The sequence below is a fragment of the Stomoxys calcitrans genome, chromosome 1 (genome assembly GCF_963082655.1).
Source record: "Stomoxys calcitrans chromosome 1, idStoCalc2.1, whole genome shotgun sequence".
NCBI lineage: Eukaryota > Metazoa > Arthropoda > Insecta > Diptera > Muscidae > Stomoxys > Stomoxys calcitrans.
In genome coordinates, this window is record NC_081552.1 from 81,543,109 (window position 1) to 81,562,762 (window position 19,654).

Below are 19,654 nucleotides of genomic sequence, written 5' to 3' on the forward strand. Positions count from 1 at the left end.
GACGAAATTTGCGAAAAAGGTGCACTTTTAAGGCGCACTCCCTAGTTTTGAGCCCAGGAATGAGATTCGGAATACCGATTTTGGGGCAAAGGCCCCTCGAACTAAAATGCCTGATTTATCCTCTAACGACCCGAAATATCCCCTCGATCCTTTATAGCCCAAAATGGCTCCTCCGGGGGCATTGTCGTTGAGATTGCCACGTGGATGTGGGAATCAAATTTTAATTCCCCCAGGAGTATATTTAATGTGGGCTTCCTTTACACCCACGATGTGATGTCTTCATACTCATCATCTTCCTCCTCCTCCACTTAATCCCACCTTTCATCAAAATCCGGTGAAAATTGCATACCATATGTCCCATAGCATTTATATCGAAATATGTTCCGATTTGGACCAAATACTAATAAGTACAAGTCATTGTTCAATTGTATATACCAAAATATTGGTCTTTTTAGTAGCTTATCTAAAAACAAGTAAAAGCGTGCTAAGTTCGGCCGGGCCGAATCTTATATATCCTCCACCATGGATCGCATTTGTCGAGTTCTTTTCCCGGCATCTCTTCTTAGGCAAAAAAGGATATAAGAAAAGAGTTGCTCTGCTATTAAAACGATATCAAGATATGGTCCGGTTCGGACCACAATTAAATTATATGTTGGAGACCTGTGTAAAATTTCAGCCAATTCGTATAAGAATTGCGCCCATTGGGGCTCACGAAGTAAAATAGAGAGAACGATTTATATGGGATCTGTATCGGGCTACAGACCGATGCAGACCATAATAAACACGTTTGTTGATGGTCACGAGAGGATCCATCGTACAAAATTTCAGGCATATCGGATAATAATTGCGACCTCGAGGGGTCAAGAAGTCAATATCCCAGATCGGTTTATATGGCAGCTATATCAGGTTATGAACCGATTTGAACCTTATTTGACACAGTTGTTGAAAGTAAAAATAAAATACGTCATGCAAAATTTCAGCCAAATCGGATAGGAATTGCGCCCTCTAGAAGCTCAAGAAGCCAAGTCCCCAGATCTGTTTATATGACAGCTATATCAGGTTATGAACCGATTTGAACCATATTTGGCACAGTTGTTGGATATCATAACGAAATACTTCGTGCAAAAATTCATTTAAATCGGATAAGAATTGTGCCCCCTGAAGTCAAGACCCAAGATCGGTTTATATGGCAGCTATATCAGGTTATGGACCGATTTGAACCATACTTGGCACAGTTGTTGGATATCATAGCAAAACACGTCGTGAGAAATTCCATTCCAATCGGATAAGCACTGCGCCCTCTAGAGTCTCAAGAAGTCAAGACCCAAGATCGGTTTATATGGCACCTATATCAGGTTATGGACCGATTTGAATCATACTTGGCACAGTTGTTGGATATTATAACAAAACACGTCGTGCAAAATTTCATTCCAATCCGATAAGAATTGCGCAATCTAGAGGCTCAAGAAATCAAGACCCAAGATCGGTTTACATGGCAGCTATATCAAAACATGGACCGATATGGCCCATTTACAATACCAACCGACCTACACTAATAAGAAGTATTTGTGCAAAATTTCAAGCGGCTAGCTTTACTCCTTCGGAAGTTAGCGTGCTTTCGACAGACAGACGGACGGACGGACGGACGGACGGACAGACGGACGGACATGGCTAGATCGACATAAAATGTCACGACGATCAAGAATATATATACTTTATGGGGTCTCAGACGAATATTTCGAGTAGTTACAAACAGAATGACGAAATTAGTATACCCCCATCTTATGGTGGAGGGTATAATAAACCGACCTGAACCATATACAACATGAAAGTCGAAAAGCCTAACATAGGTCACTGTGCCAAATTTCATGCTTCATATGCAAATTTTGATCGATTTAGACCAATTTGCAAAAAATATGTGGAGGGGCTTAACTTAACCCTCTGTCCCGAATGCGCCTTTTATGGGCCCAAAACATTAAATTGAGAGTTCGGTCTATATAGAAGCTATATCCAAATCTGGACCGATCAGAGTGAAATTGAAGAAGGATGTCGAAAGGCCTAACACAACTCACTGTTCCAAATTTCGGCGACATTGGACAATAAATGCGCTTTTTATGGATCCAAAACCTAAAATCGAGAGATCGGTCTATATGGCAGCTATATCCAAATCCTTACCTATCTGTGCCATATGGCAGAAGTATGTCAAGGAGCATAACTTAACTCACTGTCCCAAATTTCGGCAACATCGGACAATAAATGCGCCTTTGTGGGCACAAAACCTTAAATCGAGAGATCGGTCTATATGGCAGCTATATCCAAATCTGAACCGATTTGGGCCAAATTGACAAAATATGTCGAAGGGCCTAACATATCTCACTGTTCCAAATTTCAGCAAAATCGGATAATAAATGTGGCTTTTATGGGCCTAAGGCCCTAAATCGGAGGATCGGTCTATATGGCAGCTATATCTAAATCTGGACCGATGTGGGCTTAATTGGCGAAGGATGTCTAAGGGCCTTACACAACTCACTGTCCCAATTTTCATAATAAATGTGGCTTTTATGGGCCTAATACCCTAAATCGGCGGATCGGTCTATATGGGGGCTATATCAATATATAGTCCGATATAGCCCATCTTTGAACTTAACCTGTTAAGGGACGAAAAAAGAATCTGTGCAAAGTTTCAGCTCAATATCTCTATTTTTGAAGACTGTAGCGTGATTTCAACAGACAGACGGACGGACATGTCTAGATTGTCTTAGATTTTAACGCTGATCAAGAATATATATATGTACTTTTTAGAGTCAGAAATGGATATTTCGATGTGTAGCAAACGGAATGACAAATGAATATACCCCCTTCCTTCGGTGGTGGGTAGAAAAATTATAATTTGGAAAAGGCACCCTAGTGTACTCTTTAATACCTTTCATTTGGTACCCATTTTGCCAAGGGTTAAAGGGGGTCCAAAATTTGCAAGACCCCGTAGGTCTTTCCCAGGTGCAATTTTTATTTTTTGTTTTTACATATTCGTAATCTATTCGCTAATACCTTTCATTTGATACCCATATTGCCTAGGTTGGGTATCACGCCCAATTCTTTAGTGGTATCGAAGTGGTACCGGAGTTGTTCCCGGAATCTGAATCGGAGTCGATAAATTTGCCTGAAGTCGGACTCGGAGTTCCTCGACAACCCAGCCCTAGATTTAGGTAATCTCCAGCCCACCAGTACACTCCAGCTTAATTTAAATACGCTGTAAGTTGATTCTAGCATCACACAAATTGCAAATTTTGCCCATGAACCTTCCACAAATGAACAAGGGCAAACTTCTCACATATCAATGAGAGCAGTCCGAATCAAGTTTGAGCTCAATGATAAGGGGCCTCCTTTTTACAGCCAAGTCCGAACGGCGAGCCGTAGTGCGACACCTCTTTGGAGAGAAGTTTTACATGGCATAGTACCTCACAAATGTTACCATTAGAAGGGAAAAACCACCGCTGAAAATTTTTTTCGGATGGACTCGCCAGGATTCGAACCCAGGTGTTCATAGGCAGACATGCCTACCTCTGCGCTACGGTGGCCTTCCCTAGCATCACGCATACTTGAAAACAATATGACCTTGCTTGAGTTAAGCCGATTAGTACTTGTTTTACCATAATTTGAAATAATTGTTTCATCTAAAGGTAGATTTAAATACAAATTAATTTTTTTTTTCATAAATTTTTAATTCGAACAAAACAGAACACTATATGCAAAATTTCAGCCAAATCGGATGAAAATTGTGGTTTCCTATGGCTCAAAAAGTCAAATCGGGAGATCGATTTACATGGGAGCTATATCAAGTTCTTGACCGGTTCAGACCGTACTTGGCACAGTTGTTGCAAGTCATAGCAGAACACTACGTGCAAAATTTCAGTCAAATCAGCTTCCAGCGGCTTCCAGTATGGGAGTTATATAAAGTTCTTGACCGGTCCAAACCTGAACTGATATGGCCCATATGCAATCACTGACGACCTACATCAATATTAGTTATCTGTGCAAAATTTCAAGCGGCTAGTTTAGCGCGTTCGACCGTTATCGTGATTTCGACAGACGGACGGACGGACAGACACGGCTGCTCGATCCAGGATATCGAGACAATCAAGAATATATATACTTTATGGGGTCCTTGATCAATATTTCGAGGTGTTACAAACCCCCATCCTATGGTGGTGGGTATAAAAAATGGGAGAAAGGTGGAATAATAAAGAAAATTAAACAAATAAAAGCGTGCTAAATTCGGCCGGGCCGAATCTTATATACCCTCCACAATGGATCGAATTTGTCAAGTTCTTTTCCCAGCATCTTTTCTTAGGCAAAAAAGGATATAAGAAAAGATTTGCTCTGCTATTCGAGCGATATCAAGATATTGTCCGGTTTAGACCACAATTAATTTATATGTTGGAGACCTGAGTAAAATGTCAGCCAGTTCGAATAAGAATTGCGCCTTTTGGGGGCTTAAGAAGTAAAATAGAGAGATCTATTTATATGGGAGCTGTATCGGGCTATCGACCGATTCTGACCATATCAAACACGTATATTGATGGTCATGAGAGGATAAGTCGTACAAAATTTCAGGCAAATCAGATAATGATTGCGACCTCTAGAGGCTCAAGAAGTCAAGATCCCAGATCGGTTTATATGGCAGCTATATCAGGTTATGAACCGATTTGAACCTTATTTGACACAGTTGTTGAAATTAAGAACAAAATACGTCATGCCAAATCGGATAGGAATTGCGCCCTCTTGAAGCTCAAGAAGTCAAGTCACCAGATCGGTTTATATGACAGCTATATCAGGTTATGGACCGATTTCCAATCGGATACGAATTGCGCCCTCTAGAGGCTCGAGAAGTCAAGACCCAACAGACCCTGACAGCTAATAAAAAGTATTTGTGCAAAATTTCAAGCGGCTAGCTTTAGTCGTTTGAAAGTAAGCGTGCTTTCGACAAACAGACGGACGGACGGATGGACGAATATTTCGAGTAATTACAAACAGAGTGACGAAGTTAGTATGCCTCCATCCTACGGTGGAGGGTATAAAAAGGAGAAAAACAAAAAAAATAGAAAAAAACTTAAATTATTAAAATTAATTAAAAATTAATTAAAATTAAAAAAATTATTTATGTAAACGGGTCTCTCGAACACCCTGGTTTGGTTCCTAGAAGCTTTAATTTTTGCCGATTTGACAAATTTGGAAAGAAGAATAAAATTATAACCTTCAACAAAATTTACTTTGTATACATTTTCAGCAGAATCCATGGTGGTGGGTTCCCAAGATTCGGCCCGGCGAACTTAGCAGGTTTATTGTCTGAAATATATCACGAAATGTTTTGTTAAGACTTTCAAGAGCTGTGCTAAGTACGGACCGAATCGGTCTAAGACCTGATATAGCCCCCATATAAACCGATTTGACTTCCTATAGTCCTTACAAGCCGCAATGTTTGTCCGATTTGGGTGAAATTGTGCATGCGGTGTTCTGATATGACTTTCAACAACTGTGCCAAAAACAGTCAAAATCAGTCAATAACCTAATTTAGCTCCCATGTAAACCGGTCTCTTGATCATCATTGTTAGGTTTCTAGAAGCTTTAACATTTGCTGGTTTGACAGGAGTTTGGTATGTAGAATAAAACTAAGCCCTTCACCTAAATTTATTTTGTATAAATTTTTAGCAGAATCCATGGCAGTTGGTTCCCAAGATTCGGCCCGAACAAACTTAGTGTGCTTTTGATAGTTTTATTTTAAACTAGCTGGACCGGGTCCGCTCCGCAGCGCCTTGTTTCACTTTATATGGAACAAAATTATCCATTGAATATTTATTTTCGACAAATTTAGAGCTTTTAGTGAAATACCATGCTACGAAAATAGTATATGCATATCAATTAACTAAAAGTATAACAATATAAGTGCCTTTGTTTGAATCCCATGAACTTAATTGGACTACGAATTCGCTCGGAGTGTTTAATACCATTTAAGTTTGGATGCTAGGTGTACTCCATTCTTAAAGGACTTTATTTCAGCCCAATATTCTCATGATGTCTGATTTAAGGGTGTTTTCCGGGGTGGGCTGGTACTCCAGACGCTTGGCCCTAAACAAAATATCAGCATCGTCCTCTTCTTTCAACTCCCATTTATTTAAACCCATATTGTTTTAAGGAGATTTTGTAGGATGAGGCGTCTCCCAAATATTGGTTATCAAATTCGATTTCTAATCCCATTTACTTTTCATGGTCCGTAAATTTTTATGCTTTGGCGGTGCCCCAAATACATGGTCCGACATTTGGATATCAGATTCGTATTCTACTCCCAAATACTTTTATTTGAGCCCCATATTGCGATGGTCAGTAAATAAATGAAAATGAAAATTGGTCCTGGAAGTGGGTATCAATTTCGTGCTCTATTTCCGAATAACTTTCATTTGAGCCCCACATTGACATGGTCGGTAAATATGCCCAATTTAGGGGAGTTTAAGGGAGTGGGTGGTACCCCAAACACTTAGACCTGCCATTGACCTCGAAATTGGATATCAAATTCGTTTTCTATTCTCAAATACCTTACATTTAAACCCACTTATTGCAAAAGTCAGCTAATAAGTCCGGTTTGGGGTATGGGCCCTAAAAACAATCAATATCGAAGTCCTTTTAAACCCTCCACCATAGGATGGGGTATACTCATTTCGTCATTCTGTTTGTAACTCCTCGAAATATTCATCTCAGACCCCATAAAGTGTATGCAATTTTGATCGTCATGACATTTTCTGTCGATGTAGCAATCTCCGTCCGTCTGACGCTTGAAATTTTGAACAAATACTTCTTATAAGTGTAGGCCGGTTGGGATTGTAAATGGGCCACATCGGTTCATGTTTTCATATAGCTGCCATATAAACAGATCTTGGGTCTTCACTTCTTGAGCCTGTAGAGGAAGCAATTTTAGTCCGATTTGATTGAAATTTTGCACGTTGTTTTTTGGTATCACAAGTGCCAAGTATGGTTCAAATCGGTCCATAACCTGATGTGGCTGCCATATAAACCGATCTTGAATCTTGACTTTTTGAGCCACCAGAGGAAGCAAATTCTATCCGATTTCCCTGAAATTTTGCATGATGTGTTTTGTTATGACTTTCAACAACTGTGGAAAGTATGGTTCAAATCGGTTCATAACCTGATATAGCTGCCATATAAACCTATCTGAGATCTTGAATTCTTGAGCCTCTAGAGGGCGTAAATCTTATCTGATTTGGGGGAAATTTGTATAATATGACCTTCAACATACTTGCCAAATATGGTCTGAATCTATAGCCTAATACAGCTCCCCTATAAAACGATCTCCCTATTTTACTTTTTGAGCCCCTTAAGGGCGCAATTCCTGTCCAATTTTTATTATGTTTTCATACCCACTAACATAAGATGGGAGTATTCTAATCTAGTCATTCCGCTTGTAACACCTCGAAATATTCGAATAAGACCTAGCCATGTCCGTCCGTCTGGCGAAATCATGATAGAGGTCGAACGCGTAAAGCAAGTCGGTGGAAATTTTGCACAGATACCTAATATCGATGTGGGTCAATTGGGATTGGAAATGGGTCATATAGGTTCAGATTTGGATATAAACCGATGCATATAATGTTCTGTTATGAATTCCAACAACTGTGCAAAGTACGGTCCGAATTTGATTTCCTGAGTCCATGGAAGCCACAATTTTTTTCCGAATTGGCTGATGTATGCATGTAGAGTTCTCTTACGACTTCCAATAACTGTACCAAGTACGGTCTAAATCGGTCTATAACCTGATATAGATCCCATATAATCCGATCTCCCGATTTGACTTCTTGAGCCCTTACAAGCCCAATTTTTGTCCGAATTGGCTGAAATTTTGCATGTAATGATTTGCTATGACTTCCAACAACAATGGCTAGTATGGTCTAAATCGGTCTATAACATTATATGGCTCCCATATAAACCGATATCCAGATATGACTTTTTGAGTCCATACAAGTCGCAATTTTTGTCTGATTTGGCTGAAATTTTGCATGCGGTGTACTTTAACGACTTTCTGTCTATAACCTGATATAGCTCTGATGTAAACCGGTCACTCGATCATCCTTGTTCGGTTCCAACAAAAAATTAAAATTAAATTAAGTAAAATTCTGGGACGTCCCTTTTCATATCCACCACCATAGGATTGGGGGAATACTAAACTAGTCATTCCGTTTGTACCACCTCGAAATATTGGGACCCCATAAAGTATATATATTCTGGATCGTCTCGACATTATAATTCGATCTAGCCGTCTCCGTCCGTCTGTCAAAATCACGATAGCGGTCGAACGCGTTAAGCTAGCCACTTGAAATTTTGCACAGATACTAAGTATTGATGTAGGTGATTGGGATTTGCAAATGGGCCATATCAGTTTAGATTTAGATAAAGCTCCCATATTAAGCGATCTTCCGATTCGGCTTCTTGAACCCTTCAAGCCGAAATTTTTGTTCGATTTGGCTAAAATTTTACATGCAGTGTTCTGTTATAATTTCCAACAACTGTTCTTAGTACGGCCAGAATCGTTCTATAACCTTATATAGCTCCCATATAAACCGATCTTCCGATTTGACTTCGTGAGGCCTTACAAGCCGGAATTTGTGTCCAATTTGGCAAAAATTTTGCATGAGGTGTGATGTTATGACTTCCACGAACTGTTTAGGTCTAACATAGCTTCCATGTAGATCAGTCCCTCGATCATTCTTGTTCGGTTCCTACAAGTATGTAGAATAAAATAAAATAAAAATATGCCCTTCAACTAAATTTATTTTGTATATATTTATAGCATCATCCGTTGTGGTGGGTTCCCAAGATTCGGCCCGGCCGAACTTAGCACGTTTTTACTTGTTATATATAAGAAGATGTTACATGCAGAATTACAAATTCAACTAACGTTTGATTTTATTGTAGTGGTTACGAAAATATAAACGAAATTAAATGAAAGCAATGGAACAGCGGCAACTCCCATAACCGCAATAGCAGCTGGACAGCAAATAAGTATTTTATGGTGATACCCTAGAAAACTAGCGATTGTTCAAGTTTTAAATTCATGACCAAGGGTGATGATATATCATTTGCTAAGCTGCTGATGACGTTAGGGAAGAAAATAAATGTTTCGATGTTTATTCAAACTGTGTGTCAATATGTGTTTTATACACTTCTAGCACAGAGAAGAATTGTCGCCATTTGATAAAACTTTTAAATATGCAATAATTTTTTTTCGATGTTTTGTGATAAATATTTGTGATACTGATAAAGTTTGAAAAAATAAATGCTTGATTTTTTTTTTTTAATAATCTCCTATTTTAAATGTTTGTTTTTTTGAATAAATTGTAGCAATATTTGATCATTTTTGTAATACTTTTTATTTTGTGCAATAGGAGAATAATTTGCAATAGGAGAATAGTTACACATGGAAAATAGTTACAAATTTAATTAATTAATGGTCCTGAAGCCCTTAATTCATATCTGTTTAGACTGAAATTCGTAATGTACAGTTCGGTTATGAATTTTGAATACCCACGCCAAATGCGACTCAAAAAGGTCTATAAATATATTATATAGCATTCATATAAACCTATCTCCAACGAAAGGCCTCATTGTTTGCTCAATCCGACAGAAATTTCGTATGTGATGTGTACTAATGACTTCCAACAACCATATCAAATATGACCCAGATAAAACCATCAGTACCCAGCAAAAATTTTTCCTGTCTTAGAAGCAATACGAAAATATTTTAGCATACTAATGCGCATTTTGAAGGCTCAATAAGTATGCATGAAATTATAATATAATGTAAACTTATATTCTTTAAAAAATTTACAAAAACATATGGTTTCAACATACTTTTGTGCAGTTATCTATTACATAGGTTACGTATGAAACATGGCTTCAAAGTATAGTAAAGACGAATTTGTCTTGCATCAATATTGCTTCTGATCAGCGGTTGTGTATGCTAATAGTGTTTTGAGCTCATTTAACGAAGATCAAGTAAAACCATTCGTGCTTCACGAAAGCAAGAAATTGGCGCGTGCTTTAAAGAGAATTTATTATCTTCAGTTGAATTTGCGAACTCGGCCGAGGAGGTTATGGCGCGTGTTGTGTTTTATCTTTTGTTGTTGTTTTATACTTCTTAATGCAGTATTCTTATAATATTTTGAGACTGTATTCAAATTTAAATACTTTTTATACCCACCACCGAAGGATGAGGGTATATCCATTTTGTCATTCCGTTTGCAACACATCGAAATATCCATTTTCGACCCTATAAAGTATATAATTTCTTGATCAGCATAAAAATCTAGGATGATCTAGACATGTCCGTCCGTCTGTCTGTTAAAAGGCGTTAAGTTCGGCCGGGCCGAACTTTGGATGCCCACCACCTCGGGTATATATGTATACCACCTTTCATCAAAATCCGGTGAAAATTGCATACGTGATGTCCCATAGCAGTTATATCGAAATATGTTCTGATTTGGACCAAATACTAATAAGTACAAGTTATTGTTCAATTGTGTTTAACAGAATATTGGTCTTTTCAGTAGCTATATCTAAAAATTAACCGATCTGAACCGTATACGACACAGATGCCAAAAGCCTAATATAAATCACTGTGTCAAGTTTCAGTGAAATCGGATTATAAATGCGCCTTTTATAGGGCCAAGACTTTAAATCGAGATATCGGTCTACATGGCAGCTATATCCAAATCTGGACCGATCGTGGTCAAGTTACAGAAAAATTTCGAAGAGCCTAACACAACGCGCTGTCCCAAATTTCGGCGAAATCAAACAATAAATGCGACTTTTATGGGCTCAAAACCTTAAGTCGAGAGATCGATCTATATGGCAGCTATAGTCAAATCTGGGCCAAATTGAGAAAGGACGTCCAAGAGCCTAACACATCTCGCTGTCCCAAATTTCAGTGATTTCTGATAATAAATGTGGCTTTTATGGGCCTAAGACCCTAAATCGGAGGATCGGTCTGTATGGCAGCTATATCCAAATCTGGGCCGATCTAGGCCAAATTGACGAAGGATGTCGAAAGGCCTAATGCAACTCACTGTCCCAAATTTCAGCAAAATCGGATAATAAATGTGGCTTTTATGGGCCTAAGACCCTAAATTGGAGGATCGGTGTATATGGCAGCTATATCCAAATCTGAACCGATCTGGGCCAAATTGACGGAGGATGTTGAAGGGCCTAACACAACTCACTGTCCTAAATTTCAGCAAAATCGGATAATAAATGTGGCCTTTATTGGCCTAAGACCCTAATTCGGCGGATCGGTCTATATAGGGGCTATATCAAGATATAGTCCGATATAGCCCATCTTCGAACTTAACCTGCTTATGGACAAAAAAGAATCTGTGCAAAGTGTCAGCTCAATATCTCAATTTTTAAAGACTGTAGCGTGATTTCAACAGACAGACGGACGGATCGTCTTAGATTTTTACGCTGTTCAAGAATATACAGGGTGGCTGATGAAAGCCGCTACCAAAAAAAAATGTAATAACTTTTTTTCTATTTAATAATAATAATTTAATAATTAATTTAATTAATTAATTAATTAATTTAATTAATAATAATTTAATAATTAATTTAATAATTTAATTTAACATGAATAAAAGAAAAATGTATTCCATACACCGAAAAAAAAATGTAGCAATATTCATCATTGTAGCAATATTCATCAGCCACCCTGTATATACTTTATAGGGTCGAAAATGGATATTTCGATATGTTGCAAACGGAATGACAAAATGAATATACCCCATCCTTGGGTGGTGGGTATAAAAATCATTGAGTTTTTGGTGCACTAATCGCAGAAAACTATGTTTTCATTGAAAACTTTACTTGCATGAAAAAGACAAATTAAATTTGTGCGGCTAATGTTCCATTTAAGATGTTAAAAAAGAAGCACATTTTGGGTCTTTAAACAATCGCATTTACGTGGGACATCGCGCACAGCATACCGAAAGCAACTGCGTATGCTAATGTTACGATAGTTTTAACACTATTGCGTCGTGGGGTGCAATATTTTCTGGTAGGTAAATGATCGAAATGATTTTATCCAAACACCAAATTTAAATTACATACATATAACAACCAAAAATTCGGTATCATTTTGCGGATCGGATCGGATATTAATTGCGACCTCTACAGGCTCCAGAAGTCAAGATCCCATATCGGTTTATATGACAGCTATATCAGGTTATGAACCGATTTGAACCTTATTTGACGCAGTAGTTGAAAGTAAGAATAAAATACGTCATGCAAAATTTGAGCCAAATCGGATAGGAATTGCGCCCTCTAGACATTCAAGAAGTCAAGTCCCCATATCTGTTTATATGACAGCTACATCAGGTTATGAACCGATTTGAACCATACTTGGTACAGTTGTTGGATATCATAACAAAATACTACGTGCCAAAATTCGGATAAGAATTGCGCCCTCTAGAGGCTCAAGAAGTCAAGACCCAAGATCGGTTTATATTGCAGCTATATCAGGTTATGGACCGATTTGAACCATACTTGGCACATTTGTTGGATATCATAACAAAGACCCTCAAGAGGCTCAAGAAATCAAGACCCAAAATCGGTTTATATGGCAGCTATATCAAAACATGGACCGATATGGCCCATTTACAATACCAACGGACCTACACTAATAAGAAGTATTTGTGCAAAATTTCAAGCGGCTAGCTTTACCCCTTCGGAAGTTAGCGTGCTTTCGACAGACAGACGGACGGACGGACGGACATGGAGCGACATAAAATGTCCCGACGATCAAGAATATATATATTGGGTTGCCCAAAAAGTAATTGCGGATTTTTTTAAAGAAAGTAAATGCATTTTTAATAAAACTTAGAATGAACTTTAATCAAATATACTTTTTTTCTAAAGCAAGCTAAAAGTAACAGCTGATAACTGACAGAAGAAAGAATGCAATTACAGAGTCACAAGCTGTGAAAAAATTTGTCAACGCCGACTATATGAAAAATCCGCAATTACTTTTTGGGCAACCCAATACTCATTCGTCTCAGACGAATATTTCGAGTAGTTACAAACAGAATGACGAATTTTGTATACATCCTATGGTGGAGGGTATAAAAATATTTTTATTAAGGAACATTTTTAGTGTAATTCTTATTAAAAACAAAATAAATGAAATATTTTTTTATAACAAATTTTAATGAAATTTTTTCTTAAGACAATATTTCAGCGTAACATTCTCTAATGATAAAACTTCAGCCCAGGCCGGACTCCCTTGAAAATATTTTTTAAATTCAAAATTTTTTTAAAGATAAAATTTTAATTAAATTTTTTTTAAAAAAAAAATTTAAAAAAAAAAATTTCAATAAAATTATTTTTCTAATGACTTCGTTTTAATGAATTTTTTAAAAACTAAATTTCCGCAAAGAGCTCTGTAAAGACAACTTAACCTCACACACAACATTTTGCCTAAATATTTTTAAAGTCTTTTTTATACCCAGTACCGAAGGATGGGGGTATATTCATTTTGCCATTCCATTTGCCACACATCGAAATATCTATTCCCAACCCTAAAAAGTACATATATTCTTGATCGTCGTAAAAATCAAAGACCATCTAGACATGTCTTAAAAAATAAAGATGTTGAGCTGAAACTTTGCATAGATTCTTTTTTTGCCCATAGGCAGTTTATGTTCGAGGATGGGCTATATCGGACCATATCTCGATGTAGCCCCATTATAGACTGATCCGCCGATTAAAGGTCTTAGGCCCATAAAAACCACATTTATTATCCGATTTTGCAGAAATTTGGGATAGCGAGCTATGTAAGGCTACTCGATATTCTTCTTAAATTTACCCTGATCAGTTCATATTTGGATATAGCTGCCATATACGCCGATCTCTCGATTTAAGGTCTTGGGCCCATAAAATGCGCATTTATTGTCCGATTTTGTTACAGTGAGTGGTATTAGGCCCCACGACATCTTTCTTTAATTTGGCCTAGATCTGTCAAGATTTGGATATAGCTGCCATTCAGACCGATCTCTCGATTTAAGGTTTTTGTGCCCGTAAGAGGCGCATTTATTGTCCGATGTCGCCTAAATTTGAGGTAATGAGTTGTGGTAGGCCCCTTGACATATTTGTGCAATTTGGCTCAGAACGGTCTAGATTTGGATATAGCTGTCTTATAAACCGATCTCTCGATTTTAGGTTTTGAGCCCATAAAGGCCGCACTTATTGTCCGATGTCGCCGAAATTTGGGACAGTGTGTTGTGATAGGGTCCTCGACATCCCTCTTCAATTTGGCCTAGGTCGGTTAAGATTTGGATACAGCTGCAATATAGACCGATCTCTTGATTTAAAGTCTTGGCCTCATAAAAAGCACATTTATAATCCGATTTCGCTGAAATTTGACACAGTGACTTATGCTAAGCTTTTAGACATATGTGTTGTATATGGTTCAGATCGGTCTTTATTTGAATGTAGCTGCCACAAAGACCAATATTTTGGTTTACAAAATAAAATTGACTTGTACTTATTAGACCACTCAATGTCCGCGCCGAATTTGGTCCAAATCGGACCATATTTCGATATAGCTGCAATGGATTATGCATTTTCACCGGATTATGACGATAGGTGGTTTACGTATATACCCGAGTTTCTCTTTCGAGACGAGCTCAATGATCTGAGATTTTCTTTGCAAATGGAAAAGGAAATCTAGAGATCGCAACACACACCAAACACTATGGGACGCGTTTCGTCAGTTAGAAGACTTTTCAAGCATATTAGGTGTGATGGCTTCAAGGGCATTGCAGGATATTGTCCGGCTTTAGACCATTGTTTAATGCATTCTATTCAAAGAATTGACATCGCCTTCTGATGACTTCTCTTGATTGAAAATGAAATCGCGATGAAGGAAACAAGTCAAATGCTTCTAACAACAACACACTTTTTGCTGACTTTTTAAATGTTTTTTTGCTATACTATTCTTTGAATAGAAGGCATTAAACAATGTTCTAAAGCCGGACAATGTCCTGCAATGGAATCTCAATAAGATTTTAAGACCAAAAAGGAAAGCGCAAACAGACAAAAATTTTATATATTCATTAATTAGCGAATTTATATTGACGTTTATTTTTTTTAAAGTTTTGAATTTTAAAAATTTTTGAATGAAAATCTTTTTATTTCCTAAGTCTCTATGTATTCACAACAAAAAATTTTGTTCTTTCTATTTAACCAGCTGGCCCGGAGCGCATCACCACACCATAAAATGGCTTTTTGAAAATGGATTTTTCGTTAAGCATTTTTAGCTGGTGATCAAGACATTAAGGGCTACAGGTCTCAAATACCTTTCATTTGAATCCCATATGGTCATTATTGGTATATATGTCCATTTGGCGGGTTTTGGAGGTGACGCGGCCCCCTAGATATCCCACCCTAAATAAGGATACCAAATTTATGTTTTTGAGTTAATATAAGCAAACTAAATTTCGCGTAAATCACACCACCCACCTCCAAGATCTGGGGTTTTGTGGAAATCGGGTAAGGGGGGGGGGGGGGGGGGGGGGGGTTGTTTGAGCCCCATAGTGTCGCGCATTTTGAAGGTGGCAATCAATATATACAGGGGTGTCTACCCCAATTTGAGGCAAAAAGTGTACTCTACTGCCAAAGACCTTTTATTGCTGTCCTAAATATTATATCCTAATCGGCATTGATATGTTATTGTATTTCTAATTCCTTTTTGTTTTGGGTAGGATGGGGGAGATAGATTGCTCCCAGACACGTCCTTCCATTTGTGTACAATATATTCTGGAACGTCCTACATGATAGTTTGGGGTTGTTTTTTATTGAGAGGAAAGGGTCGGTCCCCCCGACGCTAAGACCCAAAAAATAATTTATTTTAGTTCTTTATTGTCGCGATCTACATGTCCTGTTGAACGGCAGGACATGACCCATAAACCTGAATCCTTATATCAACATTAGACTCGAACTTTACTGACATAGACCTTTCTTTAAATTCACATATTATCTCGCTCGAAATAGACGTCCTCTTCAAGGGTATTCAGTTCCCAGACTCTGTCCAAAATTTGTTTACCAGATTCGTAGTCAAATCCCAAAGACTCTTCATTTGATACCCAATTTGTGACGTTGGACATTCAAGCCCGTTTTGGGGGTATTTAGGGGTGGGTAAGCCCCTTAGACACCTTGGACTAAATTCTTATAACAGATGTGTACTCAACTTCCAAATACCTTTCATTTGGTACCCATATTCTCCCAATCGGTAAATATGTCCTGTTGAGGGGTTTTCATATCAATTTTGTGTACCGGGGTACCATACGGTGGCATACAAAATTTCGCTTAAATCGCACCCATCTCCTAGATCTGGCGTTTTTTGGAAATTGTGGTAAGGGGGAAGTTCTGCCCAATAATGTTTGGATGTTAGATCTATTTCATTATTTTGGTTTTGGTGGCGGATTTGAGAAGCCTTACCCTTTGCCCTGAAAGTGGATATCACTCTTCTTCCAAACCCGCATTTGAGCTACATATTGCGCCTACTTCTTTTGACAACAGGTGCAATTTTATGAAAAAATCATTAAATCCAGTTTTCTCGCTAAATGGTCATAAAATATTAAGAAAATAATTGTTTTGTTGCATGGGCTTAGGAAATAAAAAATCGGACAATGGATTCGAGGGTTGAATATAATGGGTTAAAATTTTGCTTTTAAAAATATTTACTTCAATTTGTTTATAGAAAAAATTTTAGGAAACTGGTGTTTGGGACAGATAAGAATAATAAACAAGTAAAAGCGTGCTAAGTTCGGCCGGGCCGAATCTTATATACCCTCCACCATGGATCGCATTTGCGAGTTCTTTCCCGGTATTTTTTTTTAGACAAACAAAGGATAAAAGAAAAGAATTGTGCTAATTGCATTGAATGTTGGAGACCACAGTAGAAGTCTATGTGTAAAATTTCGGCCAAATCGAATAAGAATTTTGCCTTTTAGGGGTTCAAGAAGTAAAATAGGGAGGTCGGCTTATATGGGAGCTGTATCAGGCTATAGACCTTTCAGACCCTATTCGACACGTATGTTGGAGGTCGTGGGAGGAGCCATTGTACAAAATTTCAGCCAAATCGGATAATAATCACGCCCTCTTGAGGCTCAAGAAGTCAAGATCGGTTTATATAGCAGCTATATCTAGTTATGGATCGATTTGAGCCATATTTGACACAGTTGTTGGAAGTCATAAAAAAATATCTCATCAAAAATTTCAGCCAAATCGGATGAGAATTGCGGGTTTTATTGGCTCAAGAAATCAAGATCCGATATCGGTTTATATGGCATCTATATCAAGCAGATAGCTTTACTTTATCGAAAGTTAGCGTGCTTCGACAGACAGACGGACGGACGGACATGGCTAGATCGACTTAAGATGTCATGACGATCAAGAATATATATAAATTGTGGGGTCTTAGACGAATATTTCGAGGAGTTACAAACAAAATGACGAAATTAGAATACCACTATGGTGGAGGGTATAAAAGCCGCAGCGGAGCGGTTCTGCTAGTATGTGTATATAAAAAAAAACACAGACACTTTACTTGAACGGGAGTTGATTTTATTGATTGTGGCATTTTTAATTTGCATAAAGAAAAGAAATTTACTACTAAAAAAACAATCTATTCACAAGTAATAGCATGCTAAGTTCGGCCGGGCCGAATCTTATTTACCCTCCTCCAAGGATCGTATTTGTCGAGTTCTATGCGCGGTATCTCTTTTTAGGCAAACGAAGAATATTGAATAAGAACTGTTATGATGTTGGAGCTATATGAAGTTATAGTCCCATTCGGACCATAAATGAATACTGAACATTTTAGAAGTCATTGTCTAATATTTCAGTTCATTCGGAAAAGAATTGCGCCTTTTAGGGGCTCAAGAAGCAAATATCAAGCTATTGATCGATTCAGACTATATTGAACACGAAATTTGAAGGTCATGAGAGAAGCCATTGTACAAAATTTCTGCCAAATCGGATGAGAATTGCGCCCATTAGGGGCTCAAGATCCCAGATCGATTTATATGGCAGCTATATCAGGCTATGAACCGATTTGAACCTTATTTGGCACAGTTTTTGAAAGTCATAATAAAATACGTCATGCAAAATTTCAGTCAAATCGAATAGGAATTGCGCCCTCTAAAAGATCAAGAAGTGAAGTCCCCAGATCGGTTTAAGTGACAGCTCCATCAGGTTATGGAGCGATTTGAACCTAATTTAGCACAGTTGTTGGACGTTATATTTAAACACGTCGTGGAAAATTTTAATTCCATTCGGATAAGAATTACGCCCTCTAGAAGCTCAATAATTCAAGACCCAAGATCGGTTTATATGGCAGCTATATCACGTTATAGGCCGATTTGAACCGTACTTTGCACAGTTGTTGGATATCATAACAAAACACGTCGTGCAAAATTTCATTCCAATCGGAAAAGAATTGCGCCCTCGAGAGGCTCAATTAAAAGTATTTGTGCAAAATATCAAGCGGCTAGCTTTACTCCTTCGGAAGTTAGCGTGCTTTCGACAGACAGACGGGCCGACGGACGGACAGACGGACGGACGGACGGACATGGCTAGATCGACATAAAATATCGCGACGATCAAGAATATATATACTTTATGGGGTCTCAGACGAATATTTCGAGTAGTTACAAACAGAATGACGAAATTAGTACACCGCCATCCTATGGTGGAGGGATCAAAAGCCTTTAAGAATGTTTATGCAAAATGTAGTGTCGCAAAATGCAAAATTTAATTAAAATTTTTGCTTTAAAAATTAATCTCGAGGTTAGGTTGTCTGTAGAGAGTTTTTCGCTGAAATTTAATCCTTAAAAAATTTATTTAAATGTTGTCTTTAGAAACAATTTTAAAGAAATTAAAAAAAAAATAATTTCGAGATGAAGTGTTGTCATTACAGAATGTATGCTGAATTTTAATCTTTAGAAAAATTTAATTAAAATTTGTTAAGAAAAACTTGCATTAAAAATTTATTTTTACTAAGAATTTCATTAATTTTGTCCTTAAAAAATTATTTCGTGCTAAGTACGGCCGGGCCGAATTTTATATACCCTCCACCTTGGTCGCATTTGTCAAGTTCTTTTCCCGGCATCTCTTCTTAGGCAAAAAAAGGATATAAGAAAAGATGTGCTCTGTTGTTAGAGCGATATCAAGATATGGTGCGGTTAGCACCACAATTAATTTATATGTTACAGACCTGTGTAAAATGTCAGCCAATTCGAATAAGAAATGCACCCTTTGGGGGCTCAAGAAGTAAAAAAGAGAGATATATTTATATGGAAGCTGTATCGGGCTATAGACCGATTCAGATCATAATAAACACGTATGTTAATGGTCATGAGGGGATCCGTAGTACAAAATTTCAGGCAATTCGGATAATAATTGCGACCTCTAGAGGCTCAAGAAGTCAAGATCCCAGATCGGTTTATATGGCAGCTATATCAGGTTATGAACCGATTTCAACCTTCTTTGACACAGTTGTTGAAAGTAAGAATAAAATACTTCATGAAATTTTACA

The 19,654-nt window shown here is 37.7% G+C and overlaps 1 long non-coding RNA gene across 2 annotated transcripts in view; it reads left to right on the forward strand.

Moving 5' to 3' along the window:
- The window catches only part of LOC131994179 (uncharacterized), a 51,912-nt gene extending 42,615 nt beyond the window's left edge, over positions 1 to 9,297 (forward strand). For both annotated transcript variants that reach the window (XR_009396510.1, XR_009396509.1), the window contains one exon: positions 8,983 to 9,297. This is a non-coding gene — a long non-coding RNA (uncharacterized LOC131994179). The remainder of the gene's footprint in view (positions 1 to 8,982) is intronic.
- Positions 9,298 to 19,654: the final 10,357 nt, after the last annotated feature.